At 44.7% G+C, this 16,562-nt stretch overlaps 1 long non-coding RNA gene across 2 annotated transcripts; it reads left to right on the top strand.

Annotated features, from left to right (window-relative positions):
* Positions 1-457: 457 nt before the first annotated feature.
* On the top strand, positions 458-16,336 carry LOC129146825 (uncharacterized). Of its 2 annotated transcripts, none has more exons than XR_008554090.1 (3): positions 458-582; positions 4,024-4,242; positions 16,237-16,336. It is a non-coding gene; the product is annotated as an uncharacterized LOC129146825 (long non-coding RNA). The 2 variants fall into 2 exon arrangements; XR_008554091.1 differs by lacking the exon at positions 16,237-16,336 and adding an exon at positions 4,792-4,879.
* Positions 16,337-16,562: the final 226 nt, after the last annotated feature.

Below are 16,562 nucleotides of genomic sequence, written 5' to 3'. Positions count from 1 at the left end.
AAAATCAGAACTCAGTCCTGAGTGTGACAGGTGGGATTCCACCAGCATATTCTGGAAGCTAAACCCATAAAAGGGAGAATTTGCCAGGATGAGGTCTTGGCCCAGTAAAGGCAAAGCCACAGGACTCCTAGGTCAGTGCTCATTCCACAGACCATATTCCCATAGGAGGATGAGAGGATCACAGACATCTCCCCCAAGAGGGTTTCTGTCCCGTGTTTTCATGGTCATCTCCTCCCCACATATGTCCATAAATAATATGATGCTGTTTTCCCTGTCCAACAAAACAATGCCCCTGGGTTCAGGGGGTGGAGAGTCTGTTCTATCCAGTTCCTTCACTTTCTCTTCTTGATGAAGAGTTTCCTTGGAGTTAGAAGAACTTGGATGAGGAGGATAAGATTCCTCAGTCTTTCTACCTTCTAAGGTACCCCAGGGCAACAGAACTACCGCCCCAGGCAGGCCCCAGCCACACTGAAGGGTCAGAGCTCACCACTGAGGTGCAAAGTGGCTTTCTCTGGTGCGCTGAGTACAGCTTTAAGAACCCATGTCAGTAATTTGTCACCTTGAGTTCTTTCCAGCTGCTTGGTAATTTGTGTTAAATCCCAAATGAGTATGTGTACAGGTTCCTGGGAGGTTTTAAAAATAGAGGTCAAGAGAAAATGAAAGCATTTCTGGGATTTCTTAGATCAGGTGACTTAACCTTTTTTTTTTTTTTTTTTTTAATTTTTAAATAACCTCACTCCAGAGTTAGCAGAAATTCCATTCAGAAGGACTCTGGTATAGCAGCATGAGTTGAATGCTTATTCTGAATTATACATTATTTATTCAGTGCCAACAATGAACTCGGCAGGGGAGGAGCTAAACTAAGCTTCCTGGCACACACATGCAGAGCTCAGGAACAATGGAGTGACTGTAGCCTGGTCTTGGGGTGGCCCCTCCAAGGACGAGGACGTGAATGCAGGTGGTGAAGATCCCTCCCTGTGTGCCAGGCACTGTGCTGGCAGCTGCCCATGGGCAATGATATTTGCTCACCACAATCCCTAAGAAATCCAGCATTAGCTCCATGTTATAGAGGGTAGTAACTCACCTAAAGCCTTGAACCCCAAGTTCCAGTTCAAATTCCAAAGTTCTTTTTTGCACTGCATCACCAGAAGCAGATGGGTTTTGGGGCAGTTAGTCTCCAAGATGACCCTGGAGAACTACTCTCAGTCTTAACTCCTTGCGTGGTTCCCTCCGTGATGAATTGGGACTGGTTCCATGTAACAAAATGAATGTCACAGAAGTGATGCTGTGTCACTAAAGCTAGAGCACAGAAGTTTTACAGCTTCATGATCTCTTAGAATGTTCCCTGGAGCAGCTAACTGTAAGAAGGCTGACTCCTCTGAGACGACCATGCTGTGAGGAAGCCCAAGCGAGCCACAGGAAGGGGCTGCACGGAGAGCAAGATGCTCAGCCAGTCCCCAGCTACTGAGGCCATCCCAGCTGGTGGTCGCAAGATTTGGAAATAAAGAAGCCATTTTGCATGTTCCTGTCCCGTGGGGTCTTCAGGTGACTCAGCCCCTCAGGGCAAGCACATGAGGCACCCCAGACAAGAACTGCCCAACTGAGCCTGCTCCATCAGCAGAATCATGGAAAACAATGATAAATTGCTTTAAATGACTAAAATGTGGAAGCGTTTGAAACAATTAGATTTTAGGCCTATTTTATCTATAATAGTCATTATGACCATTTTTTATCACCATTTGCTAACTTCCACGTGCTGTAGTAAGCACTCTGTATTATTCCATTTGATTTTCAAAAGAACCCTCTCAGACAAATGTTCTTGTATTCATTTGTCTTCTTTAAATAAGAAAGGCTCAGGGATGGAAGCAAGTATGGAGAGAAGCACGGATTTAGACCCCAGGCACCCAGCCCTAGACTTCTGCCACACACTCTGCGCCGCACCTGCCTCGCCTCAAGAGACTGCTCCTGAAGGATGGGGCTCAGGTCTGGGAGGTTTGCCTTGGCGGGCCTTACTCTGCCTTGAGAGCTTGTTCTGGAGGTTTGCAGCAGCCTTTTGGCTTCGTGCTGAGTATTCCGGGGTCCAGCAGCGGAGCTTTGTGAATTCATTCCCATAAAGAAACAAATGGTTCTGACCTTTTCTTTTTAAAATGTTTTTCCAGGGAAGCCACTGCTGCCAGCAGGGTCTAGATTGATGGTATCGATGCTGAGAAGTAGAGCCTCCACCCTTGCAAAGTCGCTTCACTTGGCACCTTGGGTCAGACTAGTCAGAGACAGAGCAGCCTGGGAAATGTCACGTCGATTGCTATTCAGAACACAGCCTCCCGCCCCCTTTTCCCTACCTTTATTGCTTTTCTAATCTGTGGGACATTGGGGGCTGCTTTAAATTTCCTGTACTCGGAGCAAAAGAGATGGGAAAGGTGGAATCCAATCTCATAAAATTAAAGGACGGAAATGAAGACGGGTGAGAGGGCGGGGAGGATCGCATCTCTGCACGAAGGCTAGGAATGAACAGTCTCATCCTTGCCAGTGACATGTGTCCATGGGCAGCTGGAAAGCAATGCAGGGGGCGCTGGTCAGTGGCTCTGATGTGCTGGGTGTCAGGATTGAAAGGCGCGGCTCTCAAGCACTTGCACCTGGTTCTTACCTCTCTTTCTCCAACTATGCCTCTCCGTGGCCCCTGACCAGCAATACAGCCCGGTCAGAGAACATCAGAGTATGTTCTGATGCTGGCAGGCGAAATGCTTCAGGATCTCCCCTGTTCACAGGAAGAAATGTCACCTGCTGGGAAAGCCCAGCCTCCAGCCAGCTCTCTCCATTCCCCTCTCCATTCCCTTGCAGATTCCCGGCTGCCTGCCCGCCCAGCTCTCATGGCATAAGGAAAGTCTGCGCCACACCTCTTGTCATTGTATTTCCCAGACATCAGTCTTTCAAGTATCACCTTTACCATGTTTTCAATATCCACATACTGCATGTGGTATAACTTACTAGTTTTCTTTAAGTTGATTTCTTCCTTTGTACTGAAATTAGTTGATTTTAAAAGTGAAAAATATATGAAGGAAAACCAGAATCACTTGCCCTGACTAGAAGATTCCTATACAAATGAATACTTTTCTCTTAGAAAGTAACGCCAAATTTTAGCTAAGCATTGTTGTCTGCCAAGATCGAAGCTTGAGATTTGTCCTGTGTCATGGAGACTCTCTCTTTGATGTAAACAAAAGAAGCCAAAGAGAATGAAAAAGGGTCAAATCTTCTTGCTATGCAATTTCATGCTCTCCAGTGCTGTCTCTGTATCCACCTTACATCCTCTCTCCTCCCCAGCCTGCACTTCACGCTCTGATAGTCACTGCGCAGCCAAGGCTGATGCCTTGGAAGACCATTCTTCCCACTATTCCTGCCTGCACCTTTCCCTTCTTCCTCTAAACATCTGTAATATCACATGCCATTTTATAGTAAATAGGTAATATTCATTATAACACTTATGGAAACCTAATTGTTATCAAATCATTCTGGGGTTCCATATTCCATTTTTCTAGGTTGTCTCACACTCCTGGAAGATTGTAACTATAAACTCCTTTTTAGGGTGTGTGTGTGCATGTGTGTGTGTGTATGTGTGTGTGTAAAAGTAGAGATTCCTTTTGGTGAATGTGTGGGAGGGAGGATGGTGGGGATTTCATGCAGTATCTTTCATCCTGCTGAGTGCAAAGGGGGTGCTTGCTCTACCTCCTGAATTAAATGTAACTCCTGCTGGATATAACTGTGTTGTTCTTAAGTTGATTTTCTGCCATCATGTCAAGTAGTGTGCATAAAAACAATAAGATCATTCCCAAGCTCAGCATGTTTATTTCATATAATATGTAATACAACACAATTCTGGCATAACAAAATGAATTTGCCAAATCACCTTTATGTCATGTAAAGGCTGTATTGTCTAGAGCTTCAGTTATATATGTTAGAAAGAAAAAGCATTTGAGATCTATTAACTGACTAAATTTGTTCCTTATCTCTTACTTTTCTGTTCGACAGAACATGACAGCATCTACCATGAATAAACACAAGGAAAGTGTAGGGGAATAAAGATGAAGAATTAGTTGTATTTCTGATTTGAAGAAACTCATCATTTAGAAGGGAAAGGGAATGAAACCCAACAGCTATAATTCAATGAAAATGCAATAATACAGGCATGCACGAGTGCTTTGGGAACCAGGAAAGAGACTTTGATTCTGACTCGGAGAGCTGGAAAAGGTAACACAAAAGGGATGACCTTTGCATTTAGCTTTGAAAATGAGCCAGACTTGTCAGAGAAAGGGCATTCCAGGTTAAAGAATGAGCAGGAGCAAGGGCATAGAGGCTTGCATCTGGGTATTTTAGAAGTGGTCAGTGACTGTGGGTATAGAATATCCAGAGGGAAGGACAGGAGATTAAGCTGGAATGAGAGGCAGAGGCCAAACTGGGATGGGCCTTATGTATCTAGCATGGAAAGTTGTTGAAGGTCTTTAAATAGGAACCTATAACAGAGAGGGCTAGTTACTTACTTCAAAGCTTATTTTCCCTTTTCTTTTTTTTATAAAACTCTCCTGTTTAACTTCCAGAACAAAAGACTATGTTTCTCAGCTTCCTGTTTATAGCTAGCCATATGAATAAGTTTTGACAGAAGAGATCTAAGCAGACTGTTGCATGGAATTTCTAGGAAGGTTGCATAAAGGGAGAAGAGTTAGCTAAGTGGGACCTTGTTTCCTTTTTCTTTCCCTTCTCTTGTGGTTTGAAACTTGGATGTGGTGGTTGGTGTTCCAGCTGCCTTATGGACTACAGAGTTACCTTAACTATGAAAGCCAAAACTGAAGCTGACAGAGAAGAAAGAGGAGCCACCTACCCTGTGTATCTTTTCTTTTATGTGAGAAATGAAAAAACCTTAAAGTTGGTTAAATTATTATCTTTGTGTTGAATAATATTCAGCAAAATCTAGACGACCAATTATGTAGTCTTAACCAATAATCTAGTTATCTAGTCCACTAACTCCAATATCTGGGTATACTTTGGGTCTGTTTATGTCTATTTCTTTCTGTTGGTTTGCGCCCCTTCTTTAGTCTTCCCTCTGGTACTTCTGGCCTTTTTTAACTGAAAGCCAGATATTATGTAGGGTTATACTACCCAATACAGTAGCTACGTGCCATATGTAGCTATTGGAATGAAAATTACATAAAATAAAACTGTAGCTCCTCATTTGTGCTAGTACATTTCAAGTGCTCAATAGCTCCATAGAGCTGGTGGTTACTGTATTTGTCAGTGTACTTTACAAAACATTTCTATCATCGCTAAAAATAGACATTGCCAGTAGTGAGATCATTTGCGGCTCTGGTGGATATTCTGTTCCTCCAGCGAGGACGCTCATTTCCAAGCAGCAGTTAGGTTAGACACTCTTTGATTTGATACACCCTGCACTCCGACTTTGCTCTCTGTAGCCCCAATGGACTTGAGTTGAGTGGTCTACTCAGTTCCTCAAACTCCAGACTACCACTTACAAAAGGGCAAATTCTTTAATAAGGGCTTTACATCAGGCTTAACCTCTTCATACTTCCCTTCTCTCCAGGCTCTTGTCCCTTCACACCTGTGGTCTTGGTAGGGCTCCAGTGATCTCAAATAGATATTTCAAAATATATTTTTAATGTAGTTGGCCAGAAGATTGGCCTGATATAAGTTAGCTTACCTAGCTGGAAACAGCTGAAAGCTGAAGTCACACCTTTGTTTTTGGGCTTCTGGCTCAGGAGCAGTGCAGAGAAAGGCTGGTAGGATCTTCTAAGAGGCAATGGGAGATTGAACTAGGACAAATCAGAGGGAAGGAACAGGTTTGAGAATCATGGGCAGTTAAGGAAAATAGAGTGATTTAGAGTCAGATTTGACTAGAATATGAGGCAAAAGAGAGAGGAAGAAGAATTCAAGAGTGACCTTCAGATCATGGTCCCAGATGTCTTGGACAGCAGGGTGAATGACCTTTCTAAAGTGATCTGAGGGAGGGGTCCAGGGAGAGTTCTTTCTGGTGGCTTTGGAGGTGGCCACAGTAAGTGTGCTGTGTGCAAAGCCCTGTGGCATGGGGCCTGGGGGATACCACCTCTTATGTCTGGTGGTCAGTGGCAGGGCAGAAGTACCTTCCCCAGGTTAGGTGTCTAGACTGGTTTTAATGTGATTATGGCTGCTACCCTTCCACCCCCTCCTCCTCCACCTTACTCCTTGCTTCATTTCTTCTTGCTTCCCCAGCCTTTTGTTCAATTCTAATACCCTTGGAATGAACTCATTTTGTTTCTGGAGTCCATTTCTTTTGCTAGCAACCAGGAACTCTGGTGAATACTCCTAATGGCTAATGTGTACATTATAGAGAATTTTTTCCCCAGGGATTAAGTTTCTTAATATAATATAAAAGTACACTTGTCCTATTTTTCATATATTCTCAAAAATAATGGGAAAAGGCCAGAAAGGAGAGATTGAGGGTGGAGCAGAATGGCTATTTCAAGCATAGTAGTGTAATAAATATCTGTTGCCTAGTTGAAGGCATAGAAATGACTGATATTTCTAGACATGTGTATCCTAAGGGGAAAAAAAGAGAGTTTGTGAAATTTTATTTAGTCTCCTCTTCATCAATCAAGGTGAGATGTTCCCTTCCAGGAATGCCAAGTTAGTTCTGGGGACTCGGGAAGTATGACTCCCCCCTAGCTGGTCATAGTAGAGACCAGCTGGTGATGCTGGTCAAGTAGAGACCAATTCAGCATCTACCCTCCAGCTCATGGAGCAGCAGGGTCTCTGCTGAGTAAGTCTTGCTCCTTCTGAGCATAGTTGAGCTCACTTTCTGGCTGTCACTTTGCTCCTTGCAAGGTCTATAGACCTGGAGAGCAGATCAGTTATTCTCCTGGGAGCCCAGTAGCCACAGTCCAGACTTAGGGTGTTTGGGGCTCACATCCATGTCTATAGTGATGCTGTCAGTTAGAAAAACCTGGGGCACTCATCTGGGCCCAGGTTCCCCTTTCAGAACCAGGGTTGTAGCTGGACCAGCCATTGCATTTCTTATTTTGATTACAAAATGCCCTCCCCCAGCAATAACCATCAGGACATTTTGAAAAAGACAAAGTTTATTATCATAGGTCCCGGAGGGACACAGCAAGCCTGGGGCCACACAGGAGGCTGCAGGTAGAAAAAGAAGGAGTGTGCATGCCTGAGGGGCTGCTGTTATTGGGGTCTAGGATAGAGGACTACAGTTACTCTTTATTGGTGAATTTAAAACACAAGAGCAGGAATTACAGTGTTAGGAAGAAAAAGAAAGAAGTGGTCAATCAGTTGTCTAAATCAACCAAAGATCTTGATGCAAAAGAACTTAAGGTGTGGGGGAGGGGTACAGGGGAGTGTCTTGGAGGGGGTAGAAGGAGGGAAGGGTGATAAAGAACTGGTTCTTTACCTAATGTGTGCCTGGTAATGTGTTTATTGGGCATAGTTGTCTTTGAAGTGGATGCATCAGCAATCAAAGCTAAAGTCATATGCTTGCATAACAAAAAGAAAAACCACTACCGGGATCACCCTACATAAGGTGCCACTACATCCTTGTGTACCTGGAAGCTCAGCAGAGTGTGGGGAGATCTGGAAGATGCCTGATGCCAGGCTGCTACTGCAGTCAGGTCCTAGAGGACCCTGCTGGCCAAGGTTAGGCATTTGGACTTCACCCTGGGGCAATGAAGAGCCAGTAAGTTAAGTGATGTGATTTGTACTCTGGAAAGCTAACTCCAAATGAAAACAGATGGGAGGGGAAGAGAAGACAGGTTGTGAGCTCAGTGAGGCCTTGCTGGCTGGTGGTCTGTGTGAAAGACAATGAAGATTTGCACAGGGTGGTGTGGTGAGGATGCAGGGGTGGGGGCAAGCTGACAGACATTTTAGGGACAGAATGATGGAATGTATGCAAGACCTAAGGTGATCAGTAGATCACTATTTGCTCTTCGGTAAGGCAGGAAGAACCACAGGATTTGGGGGAAAGATGATGAGTTGTGTTTGGACAAGCTGGTTTGAGATATCTGCAAACATTCAAGGCTGTTGGGCAGACTGTGAGTAAGGATCAAGGACAAATTCTGGGGGAGAGTTTGGAAGTTCTTGGTCAGAGCTGGCCTCTGTCTGAACCGTCCTATCCCAGACTTCCTGGTGATGGCCTGGGTGTCAGCCTGTGGGCCACCCCGGAGCCCCTGAGCTTGGACTGCTGTTCACACTTACGCCATTTTCTGCTAAAGCCTCTCCAGATGACCACCCTGCCCTGTGGATGGCCACGTCTTTGGGACTTGGTCCCCACATCCTGCCTCTTAAAAACTGGAGTTCTGAAGGAGACAGGTCCAGCCATTTCATTTCACTACCCGAGAGAGAGACCAATAACTCAAAGTCTGATGGGGCCTCTAACCTTCTGAGAAGACGTCTTCTGACTGCAAGAGCATACTCACCACCTTTGTGAAAGCCACTGAATAGGCACATGCATAGAAGGAGAAATTGCCAGGGGAGATCCATGCATGTTGGAAGAATCTTGAGAAAAGAGGCATCAATTTTGGATGAGTGTAGCAATATGGCCAGAACTTGGCTCCCACCAACACCTAATCCACCCTTCTCTTCTAAGGCCAGCACCCAGAACCCGTGAAGCCATCTCCATGCACCTGCCATGCTTTGTTCATGAAACTTTTCTCACTGGGATATTCTATCCCCTGAATCTCCTTCCCAATGAACTAGGACACACTCCCCATCCAGTGTACTTTCACTATCACCTCCAACTTAAAGGCTTCCCCAAGCCAGGATCAGGCCTCTCTGAGCAGTCTCCAGGTTGGAATAATGTGCCTGTGGGTCTCTCTCATCTGCCACATCTTTTCATCTTTCTATGGCTGGTACCTAGTCCAGGGATTGACTCATAGGAACTTAATAACAGAACATAACCAGAAAGAGCATTGGCCTAGTCAGGAGCAGAGCTGAATCCGTCTTTATCTTCCAACCTTCTTTCTCCCCATCACCTTGGATACACCACTCTCCCCTCTTCAGTATCTCATCTGTAAAATTATAGGTGGACCCATGTAGGGTCAGGAATAGACCACTGAGCAGGTTTTCTAGGATCCCATGAAGACCGGGTAAAGGAGGAGTCAGAATCCTCAGCGGTTTTGCAGGTTTTTATTGGGATTACCAAGTACACGGCAGGCAGGGATGCTGGGGGGCTGGTAGGCTGGCAGGCCTCCCAGCCCCCAGCAGGTCTTCACTCTGGGCTCTCTGGCCTTCTCTCGGCTTCTGCTTCTCTTGCTTTTCTCTTGGCTTCTGCTGCTTCTTTCTCGGCTTCTCTTTTGACTTCTGCTGGCTTCCCCATGACGCCGCCCTTAAAAGCCCAGGTGAATCCCATCTACCTATGCCCACACCCTACTCCAGGTGCCCGCTATCAGTCATGCATTCAGGACCGCAAGGATCCTTCATCTATCCTGATGGCGGGAGGGCAGAAAAGCCTGACATTTTTCCTTACCCCACAACCTAGTTGTTAAGAAACATCCTACTCTGATGTTCTGTAACCTATCAATTGACCTCACCCTACTGCTTGCAGTCTGCTAATATAGGGATCCTAAGACACAAAGCTCAAATTAGAACTCAAAGACTAAAGACCCTGGAATTTTGCCAAACTAGGAAGCAACAGAAGTCAGGGGACGCTTCAGGAAAGTGGGGCTGGGAGCAGCGAAGGAGACAGAGAAGCACTGTGGGCACAGGAAGCAACGGTATACTCCTCATGGTATATATCTAGACAAAAGGAGGCACTGGCTTTGGGGAGCCAGGCAGCTCCTTACCCTGCCTTCGCGCACTGGAATCTTGGTTGCCTGTAGTGCAAACTGGTGGGCCAAAAAGAAGGATCCTTAGAGAAGAATAATGGGGTCTCCTCATCTTTCAGCGGAGAAACAGAGGGTAGCACAGGGCTGGCCCAGTACCTCAGGGAACATCTGACTGACTCTGTGACTCTTTGGAGGACTGGCACATCTGTCTCCCATATCTCCCAGGTGCCTCATTCTGTACCATGAAGGTGTTTCATCAATGCTCAGCAGGGAGCTAGCAACCAGCCAAAGAACCTTGAGAGGTTCTGTTCAGCGGGCTGAGCAATTGCAGTCGTTTGGGGAGAGGTTTGGGTAATTTTCCAAAGCTTTGGAGGCCTGGCACTGCTTACGGTGAAACTATAGGAGTAAATCGCTTGCCTCTGTGAAATGAATTAACTCTCCCAGGGCACCAAGTGGTTAGAGAAAGAAGTAATTCACTAAATGGCCCCTTTCTGCTGCAGAAGAACAAATGCAGCTCACATGGGCTTGGAAGCTACTTATCACAGCAACATTTCTGAGGAGGATCCTTCCACCAGGCTCCCACCAACACCTCATCCACCCTTCTCTACTAAGGCCAGCACCAGAGCCTCTGGAGCCATCTCCATGGACCCGCCTTGCTTTGTTCATGTTGGGATTCTGATAGAGCCAGTGCTGTGCCACCGCTGCCAGCCATCTCTTGAGAGAGGGGGCATCTCTCACTCCCCTGAGAAGGACCTTAGAATAGGCCAGGTGGAGAAAAACAATACTTGGGACAATAAAATATCATCTTTTTCCCACCCAGTCACACTCAAGACTGAGAAACTGAGACCCAGAGGAGGGAAGGGCACCTCCATTCTGGGGTAAGGCTGGGAGGGAGGCAACCCTGGCTTCCCTCTTCTCTCAGCCTCTGCTCTCAGCAGACCCACCACAGCCTGTGAGATGCTCCTCAGCCCCCTGGGTCCCTAGACTTGCACCTGGGACACTCACGCCCTTTATTGTCCCCTTACTTCTCATCACAGGCGCTTTCCTGTACCCATGGCTCCAGGCAGGGTAACTGGGAGCATAGACACCCCCCCTAACAAGTCTGTTCCTCTTTCTTTCTGAGCCTCAAGGACTCGTATCATCCTTTGTGAGTGAGAATCTTGAAAAGAGACTCAGGAATAGGAAGTAGTTGAAAAGGGACTGGCTTGTAAACTAGTGGGACTCCTTAGCTCGGGCTACACACACTCACACACACTCACACACACACACAGTCACACACACAAAACACTGTTGAGGAGAACACTGAAAAATATTTATTTATGGATAAGAAATCTGAGGCTCAATTAAAAATTGCCAATTCACCAGCCACCAAGTGAGACCTCAGGCCAGGAAATCTTAGAGCCTCTGGGGCAGAACTCTCCCCAAATCCATCAGTCCAGTACCTCTCCATCCTCTCAGTCCTTAATGTGCACTTCCGTTTCATCCTTCCGTTCATTTTCTCCTTTGAGCACTAATTATACATTATCCAAATCTCTTGGGCTGCAGATTCAACACTCCAGACAAACTGATTTCTATTTCAAGAATCTGCTTATCTCCCAGCAGGAGCCTCTTCGTATTCAGAGGCCTATAGGGCCAATTTCAGGGACCCCAAGGAAGGAGATTCTTTCTGCTACTTTCCCTATAAAGTAGGTCACCATCAAATGGGCTGAACCAAGCCTCTTGCTATGTCTTTGTGTGGACTGGCAGAAGGCCAGTCCAGGAGATGTGGGGATGTACAAGGCTGGAAAGCCCAGCCTGGGGGTGAAGCACTGGCCACCAGGATGATTCTGAGTACAACACATAGGACCCAGCCCCATCCCTCCCGCCTGCCTCCTCTAGAGGAGTGACACTGAACTTCAGGTCCTCTCGGCCTCCAGTCATCAGGAGCCTAATTTCAACTTGCTACTGTCTTCTGAGGGGTTGTCAGGGAGGATGAATTGGCTGAGGAGGGCAGAAAACAGACCTGGAAACTATAATTCTGACACTTCATCAACTTGGGTCATTCATTCTGATGCTAGGCTTCCATTTCTTCATCTTTTTCTGGTTTGCCACACAACACTGAGATGATCACACTAGGTAGCAGCCAGCCATGTGCTTTGCAATACACTGGCCTGTATGAAGGGTGAGGGCTGGAGAACATGGAGATCTGGAGGATTTAGTGAAACCCTTCTTTTCTAGCAGGGTATGTTGGGGATGTGCACATAATGCACATGTATTGTCTTTTTCTGGTAGCTTCTATTCTTCCCTCCTTTGGGGATTCAGCTTTCCTGCTCTCTGTGGTTCTGTGAGGCGACTGATGACAGGATCCTGCCTTCTGACCAAGGTCTTCAAGGGGGAGCATGATGTGTCCTTCCACTTGGAAAACATCTCTTCCCCAGAGAAGGAGACCTTAATGTGTCTACTGGAAAGGAAACACTGATCAGGCTTTACCCATTCCTTTGGACTTTCTCTTGCATGAGCTATGTGCAGGAAGCCTGTCTTCTGTTGTACAAGAGCAGAGCAACCTTGGTCCCACCCTACTGGGTGCTTCTATTTCTAAATTCTATATGTAGAGTCAAACTGGCTCACATCACATGCTCCAGTAGAAGACTTATTATCCATAACAAAGATGATAGACTGGTCTCCATTGAGCTTATTCCTTTGTCTTCTCCTCAATTGGTTCAGAAGCCAGGAGGAGGTGAATGATATCTTTTTAAATCATGAAGGTTGGATTGTGAAAAATAAACAAGATTTTTAGGCAGTGATGGGGAGAAAGGGGGCAGTGATGGACAGTGATGGGGAGTGAGGCATGTTCTAGCTGACAGAGTGAGCAAAGGCAAAAAGGTTCACATGCTCAAGGAATGTTTAGAGACGAGTCAAGTGTAATTTGACTTAAACATACCACATATGTAGTTGAGTAGGAGACAAAGTAGGCTGAGGTCAGCTCTTGATGGATCTTGAATTTCAGATAAGAAATTTTGATTGTGACTTTTAGAATGTGGAAATATGAAGACACTGAGCAATGTGAAACAGAGGGATGACATGGGGAGGGTAGACGAGTTGCAGATAAGACATTAAATAAGGTTTCAGCTCTGCCACCTTCATCTCTCCTCTACCTCCCACACTGTTCTCCTGAACTAACCAATATTAATAGCAGGGTATTTTTTCACACCTTTCTTCTTGCTTACACAAACAAGTACAAGCAATCCTTGTACCTATTACTTCCTTTTTTAGAAAATCTAATGTGATTATACCATTAAAAACTTTGTAACTTGCTTCTTTCACTTTTATAGTGCACTCAATAAAAACAGAACCCCTGGGTTCTGAATCAGCAGCAGGGGGACTTATGAGGGTGGCTGCTATGTGTGACTGTGCAGGCATGATGCAGTGGTGGTCATTACTGGGATGGCCCAGCCCTACTTAAGTCAGTTTTGCTTTTCATGGTTGCATTTTAATCCAGGTATGATCTCCCATAATACATTCAACCAATTTACCGATTGATGGCTATTCAGGCTACTTCAAGTTTTTGCCAATACAAAAAACAGTGTAATAAATATCCTTAAAGTTTACTCATGTATTGCTTTAACAACTTTTTTAGAATAAATGCATGTTCAAAAGCAATACTTGTGTTAAAGAGCAACCCCATTTAAATTTTTAATAAGCATTTCCAGATTACTTTCAAAAAATGTAGCAATTAATTCCCACGGCCATGTGCCCTCCTCTGATAACAAAAATTAAGAGCTCTAATGATAGCAGGTGTCAGAAAAGTATCCACTAACTGAATCTCATATACTTTGCTGGTAGATATGCTGATGGTAAGACCCTTTTGGCAAGTAGTTTAACATTAGCTTATAAAGTAGTAGATTACATACCTAGTAACCTTACAATTTCATTTTAGATGTATACATTAAAAGAATGGTTTCAATTCTATATCCAGAAACTCAAACAATAATATTCCAGCATCATTCATATTAACAAATACAATATGAAAACCAGAAACCACAAAATTCCTTTGAATAGATATTGGATATATCAGTTGTGGCTTTGCCACACATAGCAATAAAAATGAATGAAATATAACTACATGCTATAGTACAGTACACACATATGATATATAACACATACTATATATGCATGTATAAAATAATGTGTGAAAAAGTAATATCTGGAAGAATATTATTACTAATGTTAAAAAACTGTACTTAAAATAAATTTATTAAGGGAAGAATAGAGAAGCAGTTAAGTGCAAGGAGGAAGCAAGATCAGATAAAGGAACACATAGCAGATGTAAGGTACTGTCATGATCTAGTTCTTTGAAGTGGTTCATCAGTGTCAGCCATTTTATAAATAGATGATAGTTCATTAACTAACTAATTAATCAAAAGAGCGTACATTAGGAAGCAAGGCTTAAAAAGGAAAAAAAAAAAAACATCAAAATGAAACAAATGTCAAGGAATAAGGAATAAGAATTCAGCCCCGGGGCCAGGTTTCTGTCTGATAACAAGATTGATGTTTTCAGTCTCAGGATGCTTGGGTTTAGGGTGAGGGAGTAGGGATGTTGACACATTCATTACAGAGTCCCTGCAGAAACCTGGGTTGCTTGTAACGAAGAACAGCATGGTTTCCATTCCAGATAGTTCTCTGTGTACCAATGTTACCAGGCTCCACCATCCTGAAGATCTAAGAAATGATTGGTATCGTCCTCTCTCATGTATTTCATTCTTTGGGGAAAAACAGTGTCTGGAAATACGGCTCTCGCCTTGGAGTGATACACCACAGCTTGAGCTGAATCAGTACCACCACACAGCCACACACTTACATTTGGGATTCAGCCTGAAGCTGTCCAGAGCAGGCAGCTGCCCCAGAGGGAAGCCCTGTTCTCTAGTCATGCAAAAGTCACTTCCCTGCTGTCCTACCCAGCTGGCAGCACCTCCAGGCCCAGGAAGGGCATGCATGAAAGGGCAGAGCAGATTAGAAAGGGGGAGAGGGACTTAGGGTGAGCTACGTACGGGGGCTTCTTCCAGCTGGGGCCACCATGGCTTCACTAGAGGTGACCTGGTCCCTCCCTAAAAGGCTTTTGCTCTTAAACAATCTTTCCTCCTGAATTGGCCTGCCAGTCTTCTCAGAGGGACTAAGTTGTTTCCTGTGGACCTGACGAGGTGGGTCAGGATAGAGCACAGACTTTCCATCCATTTCTATATCCTGGGGCTTAGAATGGAGTTGTCTGGGGGAACAGCTATAATTGTATAATGACGGATGAAATACTAGCTCTCTCTTGCAGGATGAAAAGATAGTGAGCTGTTATTGTTATTATTTTGGATTTACAAAAAGAGCACGGTGTAAAGCCCCAGGGCCATTTAGCTAATGGACACATAATTCACCAAGCCTCTCTAATGCGTCATGTTATGGGCATTAGAGCCAGCTCTCTGCTCCTCTCCTAGCCTTGATCTGGCTAATCAGTTGGGGCCAAAGTCAATACAATCTGGACTGCTCCTAACAGTCCAGGATGTTTGCACCAGGCTTCAACTCACCTCTGTCCTTGTGACACTGTCGGGATCCTCAGAGCTTCCTCCACCAGAAAATCTGAATTTGCCAACAATAGGAAGAAGATCTCTGTTCAAAAAGCTAGACCTCTGTTGCTAGGCACTTCTCTGATCTGTAGTCACTGTAGATACTGCAGAGGTATCTGGTCTCCCCACCCTGGGTATTTCCCCCTCAGTAAATAAGAGCCAGCTATGCAGAATTACTTGATCTCTAAAGAGATAAACTTTAAACTTTGTCAATATACTTTGTGCTCAATGCCCAGACTCTCCTTGCCTACTTCCCACCTGGACATTCTGCTCCTTCTTCAAGCCCTTAGTCAAATGTTGCCTCCTCTTTGAGGCCTTTCTTGACTCTTAGTTGGAATTAAATTCTTCTCTCTTGTGGCATCAAAACTGTATGCTGTGTGTCAAGGTTGTGTACATTTCTACCATCCTGTTTGCATAGATGTGCCAGGAGGGGATAAGAGATCATAAGAGATAAGATGCATGAAACCTTTGGCAGAGCTAGAACCATCCAGGTGCTAAAGGAACGTCAGCTCCCTTTGCTCTGCATAGCGCCTTGCTGCAAAGCAGAACTGGTCAGTGGAGTAGCTGCAATGGCTTGACTGGTAGGATCCTCTCTCCTTTCAGATTTTAGTCAAATGCTCATGGAACATGATAAATAAGCCAAAGCAATAAGAAATTGGATAAACTTTTTGTGGGGCATCTGAATTGTTTGTTCTAAGTGGGGGGAGATAGGAATAAGTTCACTTGTGTCACAGTTTAGAGAGGGCTGCTCCAAATTTAATTGCACAAATCAGATGGTATGTTTTGAGTTTCTTGGTTTTGATAATTTGCTCCCCCTGTTGTCCTCATCCTGCCTCTAGGATATCTGAACTGCACGTGCTGATATGAGGATGGAGAAAGTGGATGCGTCTCTCAACACAGTGTGACCCACACATGTGGGTTTTCCTATTTGCTGTAAAGTAACTGAGGCAGAAACTTGAAATATTTTGTTATATATAATTTTAATTATCCTAATATTTGTAATAATGATTTTTGGCCTCCAAATCTAGCTGAGCAATTAGAATATTTTACTGCAAGGACAATTGGTGGCAATTATATACAACCATATATTAATTCTTCAAATAGTTTCGGTCTGATTGTTTATCTTTAGAGAGAACAATGTAAAGGGAAATGAGCTTGGACCATC

Source organism: Talpa occidentalis, unplaced genomic scaffold (genome assembly GCF_014898055.3).
Source record: "Talpa occidentalis isolate TD23 unplaced genomic scaffold, MPIMG_talOcc4v2.1 talOcc4.4, whole genome shotgun sequence".
NCBI classification, from domain to species: Eukaryota; Metazoa; Chordata; class Mammalia; order Eulipotyphla; family Talpidae; genus Talpa; species Talpa occidentalis.
Note: the sequence above shows the minus strand (reverse complement) of the source record. Positions and strands in the feature narration are given on the sequence as shown.